Source organism: Balaenoptera physalus, assembly GCF_965194825.1.
Source record: "Balaenoptera physalus genome assembly, contig: HAP1_SCAFFOLD_1433, whole genome shotgun sequence".
Classification (NCBI taxonomy): Eukaryota; Metazoa; Chordata; class Mammalia; order Artiodactyla; family Balaenopteridae; genus Balaenoptera; species Balaenoptera physalus.
The window spans coordinates 71,134-92,793 of record NW_028125363.1 but is presented as its reverse complement, the minus strand read 5'-3'; positions in this window follow the sequence as shown (position 1 = coordinate 92,793).

Genomic DNA, 21,660 nt, shown 5'->3' with positions numbered 1-21,660 from the left:
ACTGTGTTCCTCTGCTGAGCAAGAGCTGCTTCGGGTTTTGTTCTAAGAACGATGGGAGCCCCTGAAGGGTGTCTAAGTAGAAAGATGGTCACATTTTCTTTTCTCGTTCAGTCTGGTGCTGGGTGAAGAGAGGTCAAGAAGAAAGGATCAGAGTCCTTTGCAAGGGCGGCAGAGTCCTCCGTGATCCAGGACCTGCTATCACTCACTTCTGCTGCCCAGTCCGCTGGCCTTCCTCCCTGTCTCCCAGTCGCCAAGGTCGATCTCACCACGGGACATTTGCACTTGCTGGCCACTCTCGCTCCCATTCGAGGGCTCCCTCCTCGTAGAGCTCCATCCCAGCCCTGGTGTAAACTCAGCTGCTTGTCCGCTGGTCCCTTGTCTCTCACTACCAGTTTGAGCGACATCACTTCTCTCCTGTTAAACGGTCTCGTTGTGAGTTTTCTGGCGAGTTTATTGTCAACTGATCTCCCCTCACTGAGATCTCCCCATCCCCCCTTCTCACTGTCCGGCCGGGTAAGTGTCACATGACGGCAGACCTCAGGTGTCCCGGAAACCAGGGCCGCACTGAGCAGCGTTTCCGCTTTCCACAGGACTGGGCGTGTAGTTCTCAGTAAGCATGTGCTGAGTTGCGTTGAATCTAGAAATACCTGTGTTTTCACTTAGCGTGTTTTAGGATGCTAGAGAAAAATGAGAGATGGGTAGATGTTTCAGTGACTGGAATTCCCTGGGGATGTGATCACAGTCGGTTCTCAGCGAGACTTTTGAACAGATTTGTGTGTGTGGACAGTCGCGTCGTGTGCTTTACCTAGAGACGTAAGCCTGCCGTTCACCTACGGTGGTGGTCCACCATCTGAGGCCGTTATTATTTCAGCTTCTTAAGACCTCCTATTTCAGAAGTCTGCCTGCTTCGGGAACGGTCGAGAATGTATTCGAGATATCTTCGTTGATATGTTTTGCCTGACTTTGGGTATTTTTTTCATTGACAGGTAACTGAAGACAGAAAACAGGCCTAAAAATAAACCCTAGAAGGAAGAAGGGATTTGCCTGCATTTGGCTCTGAGTAAGTGGAATTGTAAAATGGATTTCTTTCTTATTCCATAATGAATATCCTGTCAACCCCTCCACGTTTTCTGGGCTTAAAAATTAACTATTACTGTATTGGCTGTACGTACCGGAAACAGTGAATTCCCAGGATTTCTTGTAGTAGGTGATTTGGTAACCAGAAAATGCTTTGTATCTGCGTCGGCACTTCATAGCAAGCTCCTATGTTATTTAGCTTCTGGAAGTCAGGAACTTGAGGAGAGAGAAGTGGAGATGCTTGTTAAAGTGCGTGTGCTTCCGAGGCAAGCATCATTGCTGCTGTTTTTTCCCATGTGCGTTTCAGGTACTTATTTTTCCTCAGATGGCTGATGTATAATAAGCAGAGTTTTTTGACTCTTTTGCCTTTTACAGGCTCCCTTTGTCTTGTATGTGCCTCTCAGAATGTGTTTGGAAAATGACAGGCATCCACTGCTTGTGGACCAACCAGAATTTTCCATAAAAGCCTTGTTTGGTACCATTGTGAGGCAACGTGGCCTGTGCTCTAGGCCCCTGGGGAGGCGTTTTCCTTCTGTCTGAGCCCCACGTGGACTGTTGTGAGGGGTAGAGAGAACCCAGACTCACCGAGAACAGGGCCGTCTGGGTTCTGGAGTTGCCATCTTGGCTGCTGTATTTCACCCAGTTTACAGCGAGGCCTGATTCTCACCCACATCAAGAACATCCTTTTCAGACCACCTTTTATGAAAGTCTCCTATTTCTGGGATGACCATCCTTTGAATCTGTTACTTCTGGAGCATTGTGGAGTATACAAGGATGTGTGAGGTGTGTCTTGTGTTTTGGGGTAAGGGATTACAGGTGCTGGAAAGCCGTGGTGTGGATGGGCTGTGCCGTGGGTGGTGCAGACATCTCCTGCTGTGGGAATTCCTAGGAAGGGTCTATCAGCCTGTGCTGGAGCAGCTGAGGAAGGCTGGACCTTTCTCTTGAAAGGGACACTTGGGTTGGGTTCGGTGCTGCATGGGATTTCAATACGTACTGAAGAAAGGCGCTCTAGACGGGGACTCTGTGGGCAAAGGGGAGGAGTCAGGAATAAGAAAGCTTTTATTTTTTTTAGGGAAAAGTGGATAGGCCAGCCTGGTGGAATGCAGGGGACTGGGGGGAGGGGCAGAAAAGGTATAAGGAAGAGGCAAGGACTCTGAACTTGACCCTGTCTGCACAGTGCCTAAAGGAGACTGATTCTGATTCTCTTAGCATTAGAGCTGCCATCTTTGTGCACCAAAGGTGACCTTTAGAACCAGCCCCCACGGGTGAAGAAGGATGAGTATATCATGGCAAAATACTTCTGTAACACTTACTGTGTGCCAGACACTGCCATAGTTTGGTTAACAACTTTATTGAGTCATAATTCACACAGCTGACAATTCACCCATCTGGAGTGCACATACAATTCAGTGGTTTTTAGTGTATTCACAGAGTTATGCAACCGTCACAGTTGATTTTAAAACATTTCATCACTCCCCAAAGAATCTCATACACGTTAGGAGTCACCCCCCATTCCCACCTCCCCCAGCCCCTGATCACCACCAGTCTACGGTCAGTGTCTGGGGATCTGCTCATTCTGGACATTTCATGTAAATGAAATAAATCATGTAATATGTGTGCTTTGTGACTGGTTTCTTTTTTACTTAGCATAATGTTTTCAAGTTTCTTTGTAGCATTCCTTTTGTTTGCCAAGTAACATTCCATTGTATGAATAGACCACATTTTGTTTATCTGTTCATGAATCAGACACCGTTATTTTTGAAGACTTCTATTTTGAAGTAACGTTGGACTCAAAAAGAGGCTGCAGAAATAGTACAGTGAAGTCTAGAGCACCTTCCTCCGCCTTCCCCGGCTGATAACATCTTACGTGAAGGTACTGCTTATCGAGAGTAGGAAACTGACATGGGCAGTGTTGACACAAATGCAGCCCTTATCTGGATTTTAGCAGTTCTTATGTGCGTGCGTGTGTGGGTGCATGCGGACAGTGTATGAAATACAATCACGTGTAGATTCGAGCAACCCCCATTGTAATCTGGTGCAGAACTCTTCCATCAGCACAAGGAAAGCTCCGTGTGCCCCGTCTGTATGGTCACCCTCTCCAGCTCCTGGCAACAACTGGCTTCTCCGTCTCTGTAATTTCATCCTTCAAGAATGTTCCATAAATGGACTCGTGCAACGTGCGGCCTTTTGAGACTGCCTTTAGTGACTTAGCCTCCAGCCCTTCAGATCCATCCCAGGTGTTGTGTATCATTACCAGCGCCTATGCCTAGTATTCCACAGTCTGGGTGCACCAGTGTGTATTTATCCACTCATGTGTTGAAGGGCATCTGGGATCTTCCTGGTTTGAGGCTACGACAAACAGAGCTGCTGTGAACACCCACGCACAGGTTTCGGTGTGAGCCAGATGCTGTTTTCAGGTCCCATTTATTCCTCATGCCGTCCGGCGAGGTCGGTGCCATTGTTGCCTCTATTGCCCAGAGAAGGATGCTATGGCACAGAGGAGCCCTGGGCCTCCCCAGGTCATGTGGGCAGTGCTGGAGCTGCCGAGTTCGGAAGATGCAGCGATGGCATTGGGCTTCCCCACCTTCAGGACGCTGCTCAGGAGAGAGTTCTGGCCCAGCTGATGCGGAGAGCAAGCCACCCCGCGTCCCCCGCCAAAGAGAAGAGTGCCAGCGTCAGGGCTGGGATCTGAGCCGTGCCGCTGGGGATGAATCCCTTTCGTGGACAGAAACAGACCCAGCTCGGAGGGAGCCAAGCCCGCTGTCCTGTTGAGCCGCATCCCCCTTTGGAGGCCTCTGTGTGTGATCGGGAAGGAGGGTCAGGCAGCTGGGAGCCCGGGGAAGCCCTGCAGGTGTTGTCAGCTTTTGGGGTGATGGAAGTCAAACCCGCGGTCCACGGGGCACGCATCCGTGTCATTGCTGCCGAGAGCCACCCGGCTGCGCTCCCAGAGCTGCTGCCCACGCGCGTCTCCGGGAGCTGCCTTCAGAGGGGCTGCTTGCTTCCACCTGGAGTTCAGTCATCCAGGCGGCGAGAGGCTGAGCGGTGTCCTCTGTCAGTGTTGTCGTAGTGCAAGGACAGAGGCAGGAGAGCAGGAGAGCCCCCCTGCTTCCATCACCCGCGCCTCTGGCCCATCTGGGAGGCTGGTGGGATCCTCTGAGCCTCGGTCTTCTTTTCTGTGCAGCGAGGAGGTTAATCCTGCTTCGTAGTGTTTCGGTACAGCGTGTGCAGCAGTGTCTTGAGTGCATCGAGTCAGCGCACATGCCTGTTCTTCCTCCTGCTCTTTTCCCACTTCCCCTGCCTTAGTCACAGTCTGGAAGTGATGGAGAACCCCAGACTACACAGTGTTTGTTTTGGGGCTGCGTTCTGTGTGTGTGTGTGTGTGTGTGTGTGTGTGTGTCTGTGTGTGTGTGCGCGCGCACACGCGTGTTGCTTATTCTAAGCCTTCTGCTTTCTCATTGTTCTCTGCTGTTCTTTTTTTTTTTTTTTGGTAGGGGGTTCCTAGTAACTGGTATGGGTGGCCAGTTCTCACCAATTCCTTTCTAGTCATAAAATCCAAGAAGGGCTCAAATGACCCAGGTAGCTGTCATTAAAAGGAGCCCTGACTGAGAGAAGTGGTTCCCTGGAGCTCAGAGAGAGTTTCCCGTTAGAATTAATTAGAAGTGGGCACAGAAACAAGGACAAAACAGTGTCTTTTGTGGATCTCATCTGGGTGGACCGTTGTGTTAAAGACCAAACCGGTTGCCGGGGTTTTCATACTAAGTTGGTGCAGGTGGCAGCCCGGGGAGGGGTGGGGTTTGTTCAGCAGGCCTGGGCTGCCATGGGCTAGAGTGGGGTGTTGCTCATTTGTCTTATCGAAAGCCATAAAGCGTCCCGGGTGCCCTCGGAACCATCGCCTGTTGATTTAAAGACATGAATTCCATGTGGTGGAACAATTGCATTTTCTGTGGTCTCCAGCTGATGAAACGTGCTTGATGAGGTGCTGTTGATAGTGTGATTCAGCCCTTCCTTCCTCCCTTCCGACCTTCGGTTCAGATTTATTCAGTGTACTGTTCTTTCAAACGACGTTTGTCTTCTTGAATGCCCAGAACACACAGGTCGAGCCCCACAGACACTCCCTCCCTCCATGTCATCAGGAAAACTGCTTTCCCCCGAGAAGCTGCTCCTTTCCTCTCGAACCCACGCAGGCTGGGCAAGGGCCGTCGGGAGCAGCCATGTCCCAACTGAGGGATTGAAAGTCTGGTGAACTTCTTCACGATGGAATCTGATGCAGATAGACATTACGTTCTGATTAATTAAATTCAAGAATAAGCTCTTGAAATTGGCTGTCAATTCTGGTTGTAAACTGGCCCGAAAATGGTGAGACGTTTCTTTCGTTTCTGACATCTGTTGCTACTTCTGGCTCTTGTACCAAATCAAAGTATGTTGTTTTTCTTAGTGTTTCCTTTTGGCTTTCCTTGTAAACATGGGTGGTTCCCAGAGATCTCTTTCTTGGTTATGGACAGTGGCTCTCAAGTGGGGGCAGTTTTTTACCCCCAGGGGACACTTGGCAAAGTCTAGAGACATATTTGATGGTCACGTTTGATTGATTTGATTGGGGGTGTGTGTGATACTGGTGTCAGTGGGTGCTGCCAAACAAACCACAATGGACGGGACAGTCTGCCGCACCCCGCCACACACCAGAGGATTATCTGGCCCCAGATGTCAGTAGTACGAGCTTGGCTGCTCTGGGGTTTGGCCCAAAACTTGGCACGTGTTGAACATCGCCCTCTGTCTTCTTTCACAGTAGTTCAGCGCCTGTTGGCATTGACTCTGAAGCACCATGGTCAGGAGTTTTTGATCCTCCTACGATGTCACGAATACGCAGTATGACTATACTTTTAGAAAAGTATATGCTTGCATTTCTGTTCCTAAATTATGTTTTCCTTTGCAGGAAGAAATGCATTTTTGACAGTGTGATCGTATGTATAAATTCATAGGCATCAATTCAGTTCAACTTCATTTAATTTATAGTCTGTTAAAGAGTTTGCATAATTTGGTTTTTTTTTTTTATGGTCAGTGATAATTCTAAATCTTATTACTTAGAATAATTGCGGGGAATTTCCTGGCAGTCCAGTGGTTAGGACACTGCGCTTTCACTGCCCAGGGCCCAGGTTCGATCTCTGGTTGGGGAACGAAGATCCCACAAGGCATGCTGCACGGCCATCAGAAAAAAAATTGTGGGATCCTCGAAGTTCCTACTTATTGATTGATTGATTGATTGGCTGTACGACGAGGCACGCAGGATCTTAGTTCCCCGACCAGGGATCCAACCTGCGTTCCCTGCAGTGGAAACTTGGAGTCTTAACCTCTGGACCACCAGGGAAGTCCCCAAGTTCCTACTTTTATAAGATACCTCTGTGCACAATTAGCAAATTTTTAAAGGAACCCCCGACATGAAAATAGTCCTCCGGAAGACTGTAACTGAAAGATCATGCCTTTACTTAATACCTATTTAAGTCAGATTTACAAGGGATTATTTTTTATAGTGATAATATGCGTAACATATAATTTACCATCCTAACCATTTTTTTCCCAATAGGTGACAGTTTTATTTCCCATCTTAACCATTTTTAAATGTACAGTTCAGTGTCGTTAAGTATGTTCACATTGTTGTGCAACCATCCACGTGCAGAACTTTTTTCATCTTCCCAAACTAACACTCTACACTCATTAAATAACTCTCTATTCCCCTCTCCCGGCCCCTGGCACCCACTATTCTTCTTTATGTCTCTGAATTTGACTATTCTAAGGACCTCACATAAGTGGAATCATACAAGATTTGTCCTTTCGTACCTGGTTAATTTCACCCAGTGAAATGTCTTCACAGTTCAGCGATGGTGTAGCATGTGTCAGAACCGTTTTCCTTTTTGTGGCTGAATAATGTTCCATTGTGTGTGTGCACCATAGTTTGTTTATCCTTTCCCCCATCGATGGATAGTTGAATGGTTTACAAAGAACTATTTTAAAGTTGGGTCCCTTTATGTCTGACTTGTGACCACTGTTTAGACATAGAAAGTGTTCCAGGTGGTGTGTGGGGAAATGACGAGGTACTCACATAGAACACTCCAGAATCTTCCTCATACTTTTCCTCAAGTGCCCTTAACACAATTCTCTGCTGATGTAGGAACTGTCTTCTGAGATGAGCTTATATGTTCATCCCACCTGCCTCGTTCCCGTCAGCTTCCGAAGGAGAGAGCAATAGAAGGAGTATTTTGATGGGTAGCAGAAGTGTTCAGAATGGCACCCTGTGCCAGCCCACGTCCCACCGTGCTCTCTTGCATTGAGGGCTCTTCCTCCTTAGCTTTTAACCAGAACCCCCTAATGGAGATGTGTGAATGTCCCCCGCTGCCCCTGAATATGTTTTCCTCTTTCCACCTCTTGTGCCTTTCCTTCTCTGCGAAAGTGTAAACTCTGGCTCTGGGTGTATAAACTTCTGAGACACTTTGCAATCAACATGATGAAGTCTTTATGTGAAAGAGTTCTTGATTATTCGGAAATGTGTCTGTAACTTAAGCATCATCTACTTAGCGCTCCTGTATTGGGATCTGATTTTGTCCTGACACGTTATTGCGGTACTTAATCCTAAAGCAACTGTTGTTTACTTGCAGGGGTGTCTTTTCAACTCTCATGAGCTTATAACTTTATTTACACAGAACAATTGAAATGAATTTCTTTGACATTTTGGTGCAAAGTAGGAAAACAGAATTCATGTTGTATCTGTTCTTTTGTTTCGCAGGTAAGGAGTGCCTTCTGAGTGCTGTGTGCTGAGAATGGAGCAGGATATTATTTTGCTAGGGGTGCCTGCCACACAAAGATTTGATCTGGTTTTTGGTCTGAGATGGAAATCGTAGGGTGCAGACTTGGAGGTTGATGTAAGCGCAATAGAAATAGTTGAAAATCTGTTACAAAATTTATATTATCTCTGGCAAGTTACCTTACTCAACAAAGTGCTCTCGTGGCATTTTTAAGTCTTTTAAAATACACAGACACCAGCTACCTTTTGTTTTTTCGAACTAAATAAGGCGCCGTTGTATGCTTTTTTTTTTTTTTTTTTTTTTTTTGTAAACCTAAAAAGCTTCATTTGAAAGGCAGATCCTCAGAGCAGAAGGATTTTCTGGTTTATTTTATGTTGCTGATTAATTTGAAGTATGATTCAAGTTTTAACTTATAGTTTCTTTATTAAATTAATTACATTATTGGGTACGCATTTAGTCTTTATTTTTATGTTGCTGATTAATTTTAAGTGTGATTCACATTTTTTTCTTTGTTAAATTAATTACATTATTGGTTACTTTCATTCTTTCATTTACAAACCTAATGGGAGGCACTCCATTTGACAGTGATAAAGGGCTGGGTATTTCCTGACCTTTAATATTTTTCCATCCACTTTTTTTTAAAGTTTTTTTACATTAAATGTAAAGCTTTTTACATTTTTTACAGTAAATACATTAAAAAATGTATTTATTTAATTTATTTATTTTTGGCTGCGTTGGGTCTTCATTGCTGCACACAGGCTTTCTCTAGTTGCGGAGAGGGGGGGCAACTCTTTGTTGCTGTGCGCGGGTTTCACATTGTGGTGGCTTCTCTTGTTGCAGAGCACGGGCTCCAGGCACGCGGGCTTCAGTAGTTGTGGCTCTCGGGCTCAGTAGTTGTGGCTCGTGGGCTCTAGAGTGCAGGCTCAGTAGTTGTGGCTCACGGGCTCTAGAGCGCAGGCTCAGTAGTTGTGGCGCACGGGCTTAGTTGCTCCTCCCGTGGGATGCATGTGGGACCTTCCCGGACCAGGGCTTGAACCCGTGTCCCCTGCCTTGGCAGGCGGATTCTTAACTGCTGCGCCACCAGGGAAGACCTCCATCCACTTTGAAGGCATTTTTCTATGTGACCACATAGTGTTTGGTTTACAAAACGTATGTTCCTCTAAAACACCAAATCTAAGCTGCAAATGTGTTTTCAGCTGAGTCTTGTCACAGTGTTTACTGACATAGAATGTTGTCACTTTGCGTGCTGTAGCTATTTGTCTTTGTCAGTGGATGTAGGTAGAATATTAATCTTGTATGAAATTCAGATAAGCAGGGGGCAGATGGATTTATGGCGCTCGAAACCTGTAAACTCTGCAGCTGCGGTGAGTTCTTGAGCTGTGAATAAAGAAATTCTGGACTGTGGCTAGCAAGGGCTGGCGTGACCTGATGTGCCACAAAATACGTCACCCTGTCAGGGATCTGCTTCTTGCGACGTGTCTTCTCTGGTTTGGTCCTGATGCTGTGATGCTGCAGCCGTGCACTCCCTTTGAGAGGAGAGTGAGATGCCTCCTTCGTGTAGCAGCCCGGGCATGGGCAGAGCTGCTCCGCATCCCCGGGAGGCTTTGGGGTCCCAGTGGCTAAAGCAGGTTCTCGGGTCCATTTAGTCTCTGGAGGTTGAGGAGTGTCCGCACCACAGGCTCTGTGTCAGCCAGGTAGGGTGCACGCGAGGCTCGGCGAGCGGGCGCCCCTCCCGGCGTCACAGGACTTCATCGACAGGACTGCAGCACCTGCAGGACGAACAGAGTGGGGTGTACCGGGCCGTGCAGGGATTTTGGAAATGGCAGCGCACACACACACACACACACACACACACACACACACTTCCCTAGAGTGGAAACATCCTCTGCTTGCTGACTGCATCCACTGTCTCAGAGAAGGAATGAGTTGTGTTAGTGCATTTGTGATTCATGGCCCAGGCTGGATGGCTTGTAGCCACTTCAGCCAGAGCCACTTTTTTCAGCAGCTTTATTGAGGTATGATTCACGTACCATCAAATTCACCCCCTTAAAGTGTATGATTTGATCGTGTTTAGGGTGTTCACAGAGCTGTACAGCCGTCACCACAATCTAATTTTAGAGTATTTTCAGTACCCCCAAAAGAAAGCCCATACCCCTTAGCAGTCACTCCGCATTTCTTCCTCACTCTCCCCAGCCCCTGGCAACTGCAGATCTGCTTTCTGTCCCTGTGGATTTGCCTATTCTGGACTTTTCGCATAAATGGAATCATATGATACATGGCCTTTTGTGACTTGTTTCTTTCACTTTGCATAATGTGTTCAAGATTTCGTGCGTGCCCTAGCATGTGTCCGTGCTTCATTCCTTTTTATAGACAAATGATACTATTTCATTGTAGGGATAGACCCTATTTAGTCCATCCATTCATCAGTTGATGGACATGGGTTGTTTCCACGGTTTGACCATGGGAATCATGCTACCGTGAACATTCCAGTACAGGGTTTTGTGTGGATGTGTGCAAACGTAAGATCAAAATGACCCAGTGAACCGTTCGCTCTCAAAATATTGGATTGGCCAGAAAGATGTTAGATGTTCCTTCCATAAGAGGTTACGGAAAACCCCGAACAAACTTTTTGGCCAACCCAATAACAAAGGGAGGTTTTTAAGATGAAAATGTACATTTTTTCAAGTTAAGGATTTTTAAGACAAGTATCCTTGTAAATGTGTTTTTGTCTTTTAGCACCCGCCCCGTCCCCCAGAGTATAGCACAACAGGGCTATTTGAAGTTTGGAAGGTGTTGCGTCCTTCCCTGGGTTGGGACAAGCCAGGGCACATGAGTGTGCTGTACCCAGGAATGCCTCGGACGCTGTGAGCCGCACACTTGGGCAGATGCCAGGCCTGCTGAAGGCGGTGCAGTATGCAAACAGGTTTGTAGATGGACCCGGAGAACTCCAGGAGCAGAGAACTGGGAGCAGGCTAATCAGGGAAGGTCGGGTAACGTGATGAGGTGCAGCAGGTCATTTAAATGGGCCCACGTAGCTTGTTCGGATGAGGTAGGTGCAACCCTTTTCCTTTAACCCAGACTATATTTTTAGGCCCATCTAAGTATTTTCCAGGTTCATATATTTTTCATGTATGGCCTGTAAATTTGGAATAAATGCCTTCTCTCTCGACTTCCTGTTTTTAAAAAATACAGTTCTTAAAATTACCAGCTTGTCCAAGGGTCCAGTGGTCAGTTTGTGGAAATTCCCATTCTTTAAATCTATAAGAACCGCCACATTCTTTGCAATGAGTTATTCTTATTTTTCCGAGCCTACATCCTCCATCGTGCCTGGTGTTAATTTGCCTCCCGGTCATTCTTCTCCTGAGGCCCTCGAGAAGCACGCGTGGCGTTAGAACTGTAATGAACGCCGTCGGATGGCCTCGGGCAGCCGCCCCCGATGGAACTTCCTAGGAAGGTGGGGTCGTTCCACACCCGTGCCATCCGGTGGAGCAGCCCCTGGCCCCGTGTGGATCTTGAGCTCTTGAAATGTGGCCGTTGTGCCTGAGAAAGTGGATTTTAGATTCGTTTCATTTTAATTCATTTAACATTAAAGAGCCACATGTGGCCAGGGGTTGCCCTTCGTGGACAGAGCGGGTAGATCAGGAGCCTAATTTGATGGGTGAGTTCAGTGAGGCCCGCGGTGGTGGCAGGAGACAAGATGCGTCTGTAGAAGAGCCAGAATGACCTGGGCCTTTATCTGGGGGGATACCTGGAAACCTGTGTGGTCCCTGACCCCTGAGAGCAGTGGTTCTCTGAGGAGGTGGTTTGCGTTTGCCGCCCCTCCGCCTCCCCAGATATCTGGCAGTGTCTGCAGGCGTTCTGGGGTTGTCACCGCCGGGGGGCAGGGGAGCTCCTGGCATCTAGTGGGTGGCATGCTGCTCAGCATCCTGTGGTGCATAGGACGGCCCCCCACAGAGTGATTTGGTCCCAAATGTTACCAGTGCCGTGGGGGAGAAACCCTGCTGCAGATTCACGAGGCTGGCCTGGTCCTTCCATGGGGCGCAGACGGCCGCGGCCCCATCTTGTAAATGGCGAGAGGGAGCTTGCTCACGGGCTCGAGCCGGGGCAAGTGTGCCGCCCGGTGGGACCAAGGCGGAGGCGGTGAGTGGGGCGCCCGCCCCCCGTGTGCTGGTCCACTGAGTGTACGGTAGGAAGGCGGCGTTTGTCAGGGGTCAGTCTGAGAGTGTCCTTTTAAGTGACAGAAGCCACAAAGTCCTCCCTGCTCTGCGCTGCTTTCTCTCAAGCTGAATTACGGGAACCCTGCCCCTCCCTGGTCACCAGCGTGGCGGGAGACGGCCATGGGGCCTGGATGTGTCCTCGTCACTTCGGGTTTGGTGACTTACCCCTCCAAGATACTCAGAAAGCATTTGGAAAGGTCCTTTTTTGCGAACCCGTCTTGGCAGTGTCGAGCCCGTGTCCGCTGGGTAGCCGCAGAGGGGCACCCACGTCTCGTTAGGGCCGTGAGGGAATTCTTAAGAACGTTTCCTGGGTGTAGTAAACGGCCCGGCACGCACCCCAGCTGGAGGCGGTCCCCCACCTCCCAGCACCCCCAGCCCTCCCCCCAAAGCAAGCTGCTGCCGTGGGAGCTGGCCCTGGTCCCGAGAACGACGGGGCGTCGTGAGGACCGCGTGCACGTTTGAGGGTCGAGGCTGAGCGCTGCATCGCGCCAAGCTGGAGGAAGCGGGAAGGAGCCCTGGGAGATGCGGGGCCGAAAAGGGCTCTGTCGGTGGTGCAGACCGGAACGGGATGCTGCAGTCAGACAAGCGGCGTCCTGTGCTCGAGCACAGACGGGTCGCCGCGGCAGGTGCAGGGGCCGCTTCGGCAGCGAGGCCGCTCCTGGCATCGTGGAACTGAACGGGCCGTTTCTTCTAAGGATACTGCAAAGTCTTGCGACCTCTGTCATCCTGAGGAAGCTCGGACAGCTTGCCAAACAGATAACATTGATAATAAGAGGAAAAAGAAATGAAACCATGATGCTTCTATTCTGTGGAAGTCATTTTTATCCTGTTTGCAGAAACCATAGATTTAAGTGGGACAGATGTGTCAGCAATTTAATAAGACAGTTATCCTAGGAGTTAAGTTGAAATCATTCACAAAAATAAGCTCTCTGGCAAACTTGAAACCCCGGGGGGATTTTGGATCCTATTTAATGTAAAATGCCTTAAAGCGAAGAGTAGCAGGCATTTTGTTCCAGTTCCAGGCAGTTTATTGTTTTGTGTTTTTTTCCCCTAAATATTTGTGAATGTGTGAATTACTCTGTGTGCCAGCCATGGAAAATAAAACCACAGAGAGGGGGAGGGAGGTGTCAGATAAATTCCTTTTCAGCAGAGAATTGAGGCGTCTTGTTATAACAGAATTCATCTCCACAACAACGTGATGCAAGAAGCTGTAACAGAGCTGAACTTTGCGGACTGTATCTCCACCGTCGATGCACTGGGAAGCCCACCCAGGCCTCGTCGCAAACTCCAGTCTTAAATTTGGTGTGAAAGGGGCTTTAGGACACCTGCCTGTGGGGTAGCGAAGGCGCAGCTTCTAGGATTCCGATTTTACGTCTTCTAGGGACTGGCCTTGACATATCTTGTGTCGACGCTTACCGATAGAACTGGAAATCGGAACCAGAATAATTAGATTGACTTTTCAGATCCCGTATGTGAGCTGAGAAGGGACTCGAAAGCATGCCCTGTTTATTCTTGCGAGGCTGAGGGAGGAAACGACGGGGCCGTGAGTCGCTAAGAGCTGGTTGTCATTTTCCTTTACGCAGCACGGGATGCCCTCTGCATTTGGGGGTTCCGGATCTGGCGGGCTAGGATCCCCGTGCGGCCGTGAAGAGAAGTGAGCAGCATGGGACTGCTAGCTGGTTTACACCCTGACCTCCTCTCAACAAGTCAGCCTTTTAGTCCCTGCCCGCCCCCCCCCCTCCCCCCAGAAGACAGCAAGGAGGGAGCCCACAGCCATTTCCCACGCTGGATGTGAGCACTTCTGCACCTGGGAGTGACAGAAGGTCGAGGAAGGGAACGGGAAGATGGAGATGACAGAGGGGATCTTTTAAGTGGGTTCATGAAAGTAAAGGGAACCACACTGGTACCAGCTTTTTTTTTTTTTTTTTTCCTGGCTGTGCCACCTGGCATGCGGGATCTTAATTCCCTGACCAGGGATTGAAGCCATCCCCCTGCAGTCGAAGCACGGAGTCCTAACCCCTGGACCGCCAGGGAATTCCCTGGTACCAGCCTTGATATTCGTTAAAATCATATTGATTTAACCCCTGTCATTATTAGTACTGCTGTGGTTCTTGTTGCTCTTGGAAAAATTATCGCACATCCATCTTGAGTCCCTAGAAATGACAGCCCTGCTGAGTGAAAATGGTAAAGACCCCTTCTTTCACGTGAGGCCTGACGTTGCACAGGAACAGTTTTTTTTCATCTTCCCAAAGGCCGTCTGAGTGAGTCGGTTAAACTCGTGAGCTTGCACATCTGCAAGTTCTTTTCTCGTGCTCTGTTATGATTGGTTCTTCCATTTCTTGTCCACCAGGACGCATCAAAAGGAGTCAGAGTTCACACTTGGCTCCGGAACATTCCAGAACTGGACTAGGCTCCAGTGAGGAGCCTTTAAGGGCTCTGGTTCTCACTGAAGGGGGATCTTCCCCCCGGCGACTCTTGGCAATGTCTGAAGATGGTTTGGGTTGTCCCAGGGAGGGAGGCACTCCCCTCATCTCTTGGGCGGAGACCAGGAATGCTGCCCAACACCCTGCAGTGCACAGGACGGTCCCAACAGCGGTGCCACCCAGCCCCAAATGTCACCGGTACCATGGCTGAGAAACCCTGGCCTAGGGTGCTTTCCACTTGCTCGGTGCTGCAGGAACGGCTCTCTCCAAAGATTGTCTCCTTGGAGAGGGCCAGGTCCCTGTACACGGGCCAGCTGTGCAGGTCCCCGAACTCTGAAAGGAAGTTGGAAATGTGAGGGTCAAGTCAAAGGAAGCCTGCTGCCTGTTGAGCGAAGCAGGGACCCCTGTGAGCTGCTGGAGGTCTGCTGCCTGGCCCAGCCCGGCCAAGGCCTGGCTGCGTTTCTTTTATTTTTCTCTTTAATTTTATTTATTTTTGGCTGCGTTGGGTCTTTGTCGCTGTGCGTGGGTTTTCTCTAGCTGCGGCGAGCAGGGGGCCACTCTTGGTTGCGGCGTGCGGGCTTCTCGTTCCGGTGGCTTCTCTTGTTGTGGAGCATGGGCTCTAGGTGTGCGGGCTTCAGTAGTTGTGGCACGTGGGTTCGGTAGTTGTGCCTCATAGGCTTCAGTAGCAGCACACAGGCTTCAGTAGTTGCGGCACGTGGGCTCAGTAGTTGTGGCTCGTGGGCTTCAGTAGTTGTGGCACTCGAGCTCAGTAGTGGCGCATGGGCTTAGTTGCTCCACGGCCTGCGGGATCTTCCCGTACCAGGGCTCGAACCCGTGTCCCCTGCATTGGCAGGCACACTCTTAACCACTGCACCACCAGGGAAGCCCTATCTGCTCAATTTTCTGTAAACCTAAAACTGCTTTAAAAAATTGTTTATTAATTTTGTAAAAAGTGCAACCCATGGCTTGACCAGTTCTGTATATACCACTTTCTTAGGCAGTAAATTATCTTTGCAGAGCGCCTTTGGGCAACAAGCAATGATGCAGCATAGCCCACATAGACAGAAGGGTTTTGAAGACAACAAGCCTTCAAACTCATCCCCCCACTAGAGTGTGAGCAGGAATGACAGAAGGGGGAACAGAATGCGGTGTGTGGAACCCTGGGTCCCCCTTTTAGCTACAATCAAGGAGTCACTGAGCACATGAAGGCAGCCTCGCAGGGGTAGCACCGCTCTAAGAAACAAGCGACACTTCTGACTTGTTTTACCCAAATAACTTAAACAAGCAAATAATAACCAAGTGATTCATCCTACATGATCTTCAGTTTTCCCATTGATACAACTGACAGTATTATGCATTATAGATGCTGCTGTGTTGTTTTCAAGCCTTCCTTGAAAGCCTTCACAAAAACGTCAAAACATCCTCGCATATGATACTGATGATAAGGAAGTGGATATGTGTGATCACATATGAGATATCTTATTAAGGGAAGTGTGGGAGGGTTCTTCTTTAGAATATTTTCAAAAAGCTCTTCTAAACACTAGATATATTTTTTATTACTTTTACTGCTGTTATTCTCCTACTTGTTACCTGAAGTTTTGTCTAAGGACCGCAGGGGTTTTCTTAACCTTACAAGTAAGTTTCTGTTGAGTAGAACCTCGTCATGCTACTTGTTGCTATTGATAGAGTTTGTTAAGCCAACAGTGAAAGCAATCTGTCCTCTCAATGCATGGTAGCACTTCAATAGTGGAGATTCTGGAATGAATTTTAAAATCAGAGATGAGAAGCATTTCCCCCACCCACCTGGGATTGGAAAGAGAAAATTCAGTAAGACAAAACAGGATGCAGAGCTTAAGAAGTGGGTTAGAGCCCACGAAGTTCTAAGAATCACAACTGTTGAAGAAATATTAAGCAGACCAGAAAATTAGTGAAATGAGTCCAGGTTGAGTGAGACTGAATGCTTTCCCCAAGTCCCACATGGTAACTGCCTTTTTTCTTCTGTAGGGGGAGAAAGAATTGGGAAGAGATTTCAGATTTCTAGAGATTCCCTTGAATAGTTCCTACTGGACTGCTCACTGGGACAATATTCTTTTTCCTCCCCAAGGTGGCCATATGCAGCAGCAGTTCACCCCATCCATTCACTCTCATCACTTAGAATGGAGTTGTCCCCATGCAAACATCGAGCAATGGCACCGTGAGAATTGATAGGCTCATGAAAGCAAGGCTGATGGGAGCCCTGGGGTGCACCCCCAAACTAAAAGGACTCAGGTTGCAAGACCTGTCACTTAACAGTCACAGCAGGATATATTTTTGGTAATTGAAGCCTAATTTGGATTGTGTTTTTGGAAAACGATAACATTAGTTTTCTAAAAACTAGAAAATTTGTTAGGGGGGAGTGGTGGCTCTCTCCAACTCCACTTTGAAGCTAAAATGGCAAACTGTTTGGAATACAAACTTTTCCTTCCCGTGGATTTATGTAGTAGATGTTTCAAAATGACTGGCAAATACATAGAATTCATACAAAGTTAGAGGCAAAAGGGTGCTCCAGAACCCTCTGGTTGAATCTCTTCACTCTATAGTTGAGGAGAATGAGGTCCAGAGAGGCTAAGTGTTATGCCCAAGGGCACACAGCTGGCTCACAAGACGAGACTTGAATCCGGATTGCCTATGTACTGGCCAATGCTCTTCCCTCTCTACTGTGCTCTACTTCCCAGCACCACAAGAGGACACCTACTGTGTCTTGCAGAATCTAGACTATTTTTTGAAAGCTTGGAACTAAACTTGTGACTAATTAGAATACAGTGTTCCACCACCTTTAAGTCACCAGCTAAAATCCACTGCTCCCCGTCGCAGCACGCCCGAGGCCTTCTGGGTAACCAAAGAAAGATTATTGTCTCAACTCAGTTCTCTGTGTCTAGGTACCCACAAAATGGAAATCACTTTACTTGGGGAAGAGCAAGAGGACAAGATGAGATGAAAAGGAAGCATGTTTAAAATGGATAAAAGGAGGCACTTTTTCCCCACTACACACAATTGAACTGGGGAACTCACTGCAGCAGGATATTAAGATCAATGGTGAAGATTTGTGTTTTAAAAGATTAGACATTTCACATGCATATCATCAACAGCGACACTCAATGGGATGAAAGTAAGATGGATGAAAGTTCTCAAGCTTCAGTGCATCAGTTGATCACCAACTGGGTCAGGTGAAAAGAAAAAAAGTTGTCTACTGGATTAAAATTTCACAGAAAGGCAGATCTGGGGGGTTCCAGTCATTGCTGCTGTGTAACAAACCACTCCAAAGTAGTGGTGTGAACCAACAGGCATTTTATTATGCACATGGATACGGTGGATCAGGAATTTGGAGAGGGCACAGCAGGGATGGCTTGTCTCTGATTCATGACATCTGGGGCCTCAGTTGGGAAGACTTGAACAACTAGGAATGACTTGAGGTTGGGGGCTGGAATCATCTGGAAGCTTCTTTACCTAACCTGGGATGACTTGAAGGCTCACTCAGCTGGGACTGTCAAGTGGAGCATCTATATGTAGGTGTCAAGAGGGAGTGTCCCAAGAAAAAGCACTTCCAAAAAACAAGTGTCCCAAGAGACCCAGGTAGAAACTACACGGCCTTTTATGACCTATCCATGGAAGTTTTAGAGCATCACTTCCAACACAGTCCATGGGTCAAAACCGTCACAAGCCCACTGAGATTCAAGAGGAGGAGACTTAGGACCGCCTACATCCCTCCCCTATGGGGAATGGCAAGATCATATTGCAGAAAAACCTGTGGGATGGGAGAGGTTTTCGCAGCCATCTTTGGAAAATGCAATCCCCCAGGGAAGTGGTGGGTGATGTGAGGTTACAAGAACACACAATCTAGTGGAAAAAAACTGACATATGAACAGAGAATCACAGTACAATAAAATAAATTTCAAGGTAGTTATTTCCCCCTCTTTTACAAGAATTCTTTTTTTTTCCCTTTGATAAGAGTCATCACATTAAAATTTTTTCATTCATTGTCTGTCTTCTACTAGATTGGAATCTCCATGCATTTAGTTTCCTACTGTAACCCCTGTGCCTAAAACACTACCAAGCCCCAAATAGGCACTCAATAAATATTTGCTGAAAGAGTACATGAGTAAAGTGCTGTAATAGAGAAGTAGTGGGAGGGCTGTGGGAGTACAGGCAATAACAAAGCACTCAGCTTGACAGAAATGACATTTGAGTGGGTCTTGAATGCTCTTGAAGGATAAACAACAATTTTTCTGGTGGAAAAAAAAGGGAATAAATTTTTCTTCTTAAATCTCCTCCAGAGACTTCATTAGCCAAGTTTAAGTGGGCAGATCTCATCCTAAGTGTACAGACTGCAAGTAGTAGTTACAATGTTCTTGGTTGCAAGTGAAAGAAAACAGGGACTCAAATGTATTAAAAAATAAGCAGCGTATCGTATCACATAACAACAAGTCTGGAGGCCAACAGTTCAGGCAGCCTCAATGCCATCCTTCTTCACTGGGTCAACTTAGCTCCTTTGTGGTTGCAAGATGGTGCCCACAGTGGTAGGCATCACAGGCAGACAAAACAATACCCAGCAGGGGAGAGGACTGCTTCTCCTTTGGAGTAAGAGCTTTCCCCTAAGCCCCTGACAGACTTACCTCACACTGGCCCCCACACCACGCCTTATTGGCTAGAACTGTGTCCCATGCATGTATGTAACCTAAACGCTGATAAGAAGAAGGGGAGAAACACGAGCAGTTAGACTAATCACGTGTTACTCCTCGGGGCTTGACCTGAAGCTCCTGCCTCTCCTGAAGCACAGGGCTATGCAGAAAAGGGTGGATTCCCCCACAAAACAGAACAAAACAAATAATGGGGGTTTTGTTAGGAAGGAAAAAGGGGAGATGACTCCTCGGCACATAATAAACAGTGTTTGCAACATTAGGCTTGGGGAAGGTTAATGTTCTGTTTTCTTTGTGGATGACTATTACCTAACAATTTTATTTATTCTTTTTCATGCTTTTTGCTCCTTTCCTTTCTCCTCTGCACTAGTAGTCAGTTGAATACATCAAGCGCTGTATCAATAGGAAAGAGTGTCATGTGTACAGTGTACATACGAATCTAATTAATCAAAAATATGTTGATTAGACGTGAGTGCACTTTCAGGTAAAAACCTTGATTCACATGCTTCTGATAGCATAGCCATGCCCAGCTGTTCACCACTTGAATCGTGCTCTTTCATGGCCTTGTGCCCGTTACTTGTGCTGATTCCTCTGTCTAGGAAGTCCTTCTCAGTTTCCTTACCTATAGTAGATACTAGTGATTGCCTCTCCAGCGTCCATTCTATCCTTCTAGTAATTTGCTTGAAGAGATGGCGAACTGCCAAACTACTTTTTTCAGACTCCCTTGCAGCTAGGGTCTTGATCTGAAATAAGTTCAGTCAACCAGGTGCACTTGTGTAAGATTTGGAGGCAGATGCAAGGAGAAGGCATCATTCTGTTGCTGTTGCTGTTGGCCAGCAAGGTTTGAGCAATAATGTTAAGAGGCATTTAATGCTGTTGGACTCCATGTCCTGTTTCAGTGTCTAGTCACCAGTTTCATGGGTGTGAAGCGCCCTTGCTGCAGCACCATCCCAACTTCTGGAACATAGCTACTGTGGTAGGCCCATGAACTCAATAGCCCAGGGGTACCCCCCTGACTTCTGCCCCTCCAGCTCATCAATTTTGTAAGCCTCTGTTTGATTCTCAGTATTAAATATTTCTCTGTTTGAAACACCTAGAGTGGTTTCTTCCTGTACTAAACCCTGACTCATAGATCACCTAATTCATATTCAGCCTTCCAGGCACAGCCTGGGTCTTCCCTGAGCCACCAGGTTGGGCCAGGTGTTTCCTCTGTGCTCCCACCACGTCCTGCCTGGTAAGCCCATGCCTCTTCATCTTTGCACCCCTGGCACCAGTGTTTGGCTCACAGCATGTGCAGCATCAATATTTACCGAACTGAAGCTCCCTCTGCCAAGATACCAGACAGGTCCTGAAATCTAGTCTAAAGGGTGCCCCACCTCATGCCTGGTCTGCAAAGCCCAAAGAACAAGTGGCTCTAGACTTATACTGGATTCTAGATGAATCCAGAGCCCTCAGCTTTTCCGTACTTTAGTCCCCCACACAAGAGGCCACACCAGAATTGAAAATTTGACCTGATCCCCAGGAAAAGGATGATAAGGAACAAGGGAAGTTGCTTATCTCAAGAGTTACCATCTGGTGGTTTTCAGGACCCTCTACTGCTGGGCCTACAACGAGGCCTGCAATCAATGGCAGCATAGCCTTTGGAGCGAGGAAAACCCAAGTTGGAAGGTGTGTGCCGTTGTGTAGCAAGTTACTTTCTGAACCTCAGATTCTTAATCTATAAAATGGGGTTGATAATATCAACCTCACAGGATTCTTGGGGGTAAAAGAGATTATATATGTAAAATGCTTAGCACAGTGCATGCACATTGGAAATGCCCAATACCCATCAGTTACTGTTACGGCCACCATTGTTGTTGACTGTGCCATCACTGTACCACAATTCTGTTACATATTTTTTACTTCATATACATATACTTTCCTTCAGCCCAAACAGACGCACATGCAGTTAGACTAGAACGTACTTCTCTATACTTTCTCCCGAGGTGTTCCATTTTACATCATGATGTGATTAACCCTTTTCTGCAGAAGATCCAGCTAGGCCCAAGTTTGGGGCTGTGCTGAGGAAATAACAAAACCATCTATGTCAGTGGCTCTCGACCCTAGCTGAAAATCAGGATCACCTGGAGAGCTAAAAACAAAACGGCAACAAAAAGAAACAAAACGAAACCAAGAAACAATGTCTGGGTCCGTCAGCCAGAGATTCTGATTCAGTAGGGCCCAAGCATCAGTAGATCTTAAGGCTCCCCAGGTGATTGTAATGTGCAGCTGAGAGCCATTGCTGAGGGTGGGAAAGATTAGCGCTTCCATCGCCTCTGGGAAAGAAGAAAGAAGCTCTTACTTTTCTATAATCGCCACCACAGTGGAGGAGGGGAGAGGACTAAAGATTACAGTTGAATGATTCCACTTATAATGTGAACAAGGCATTCTTATTATGAACCTGGATAAATGACTCATCATGTTAATCCTCTGA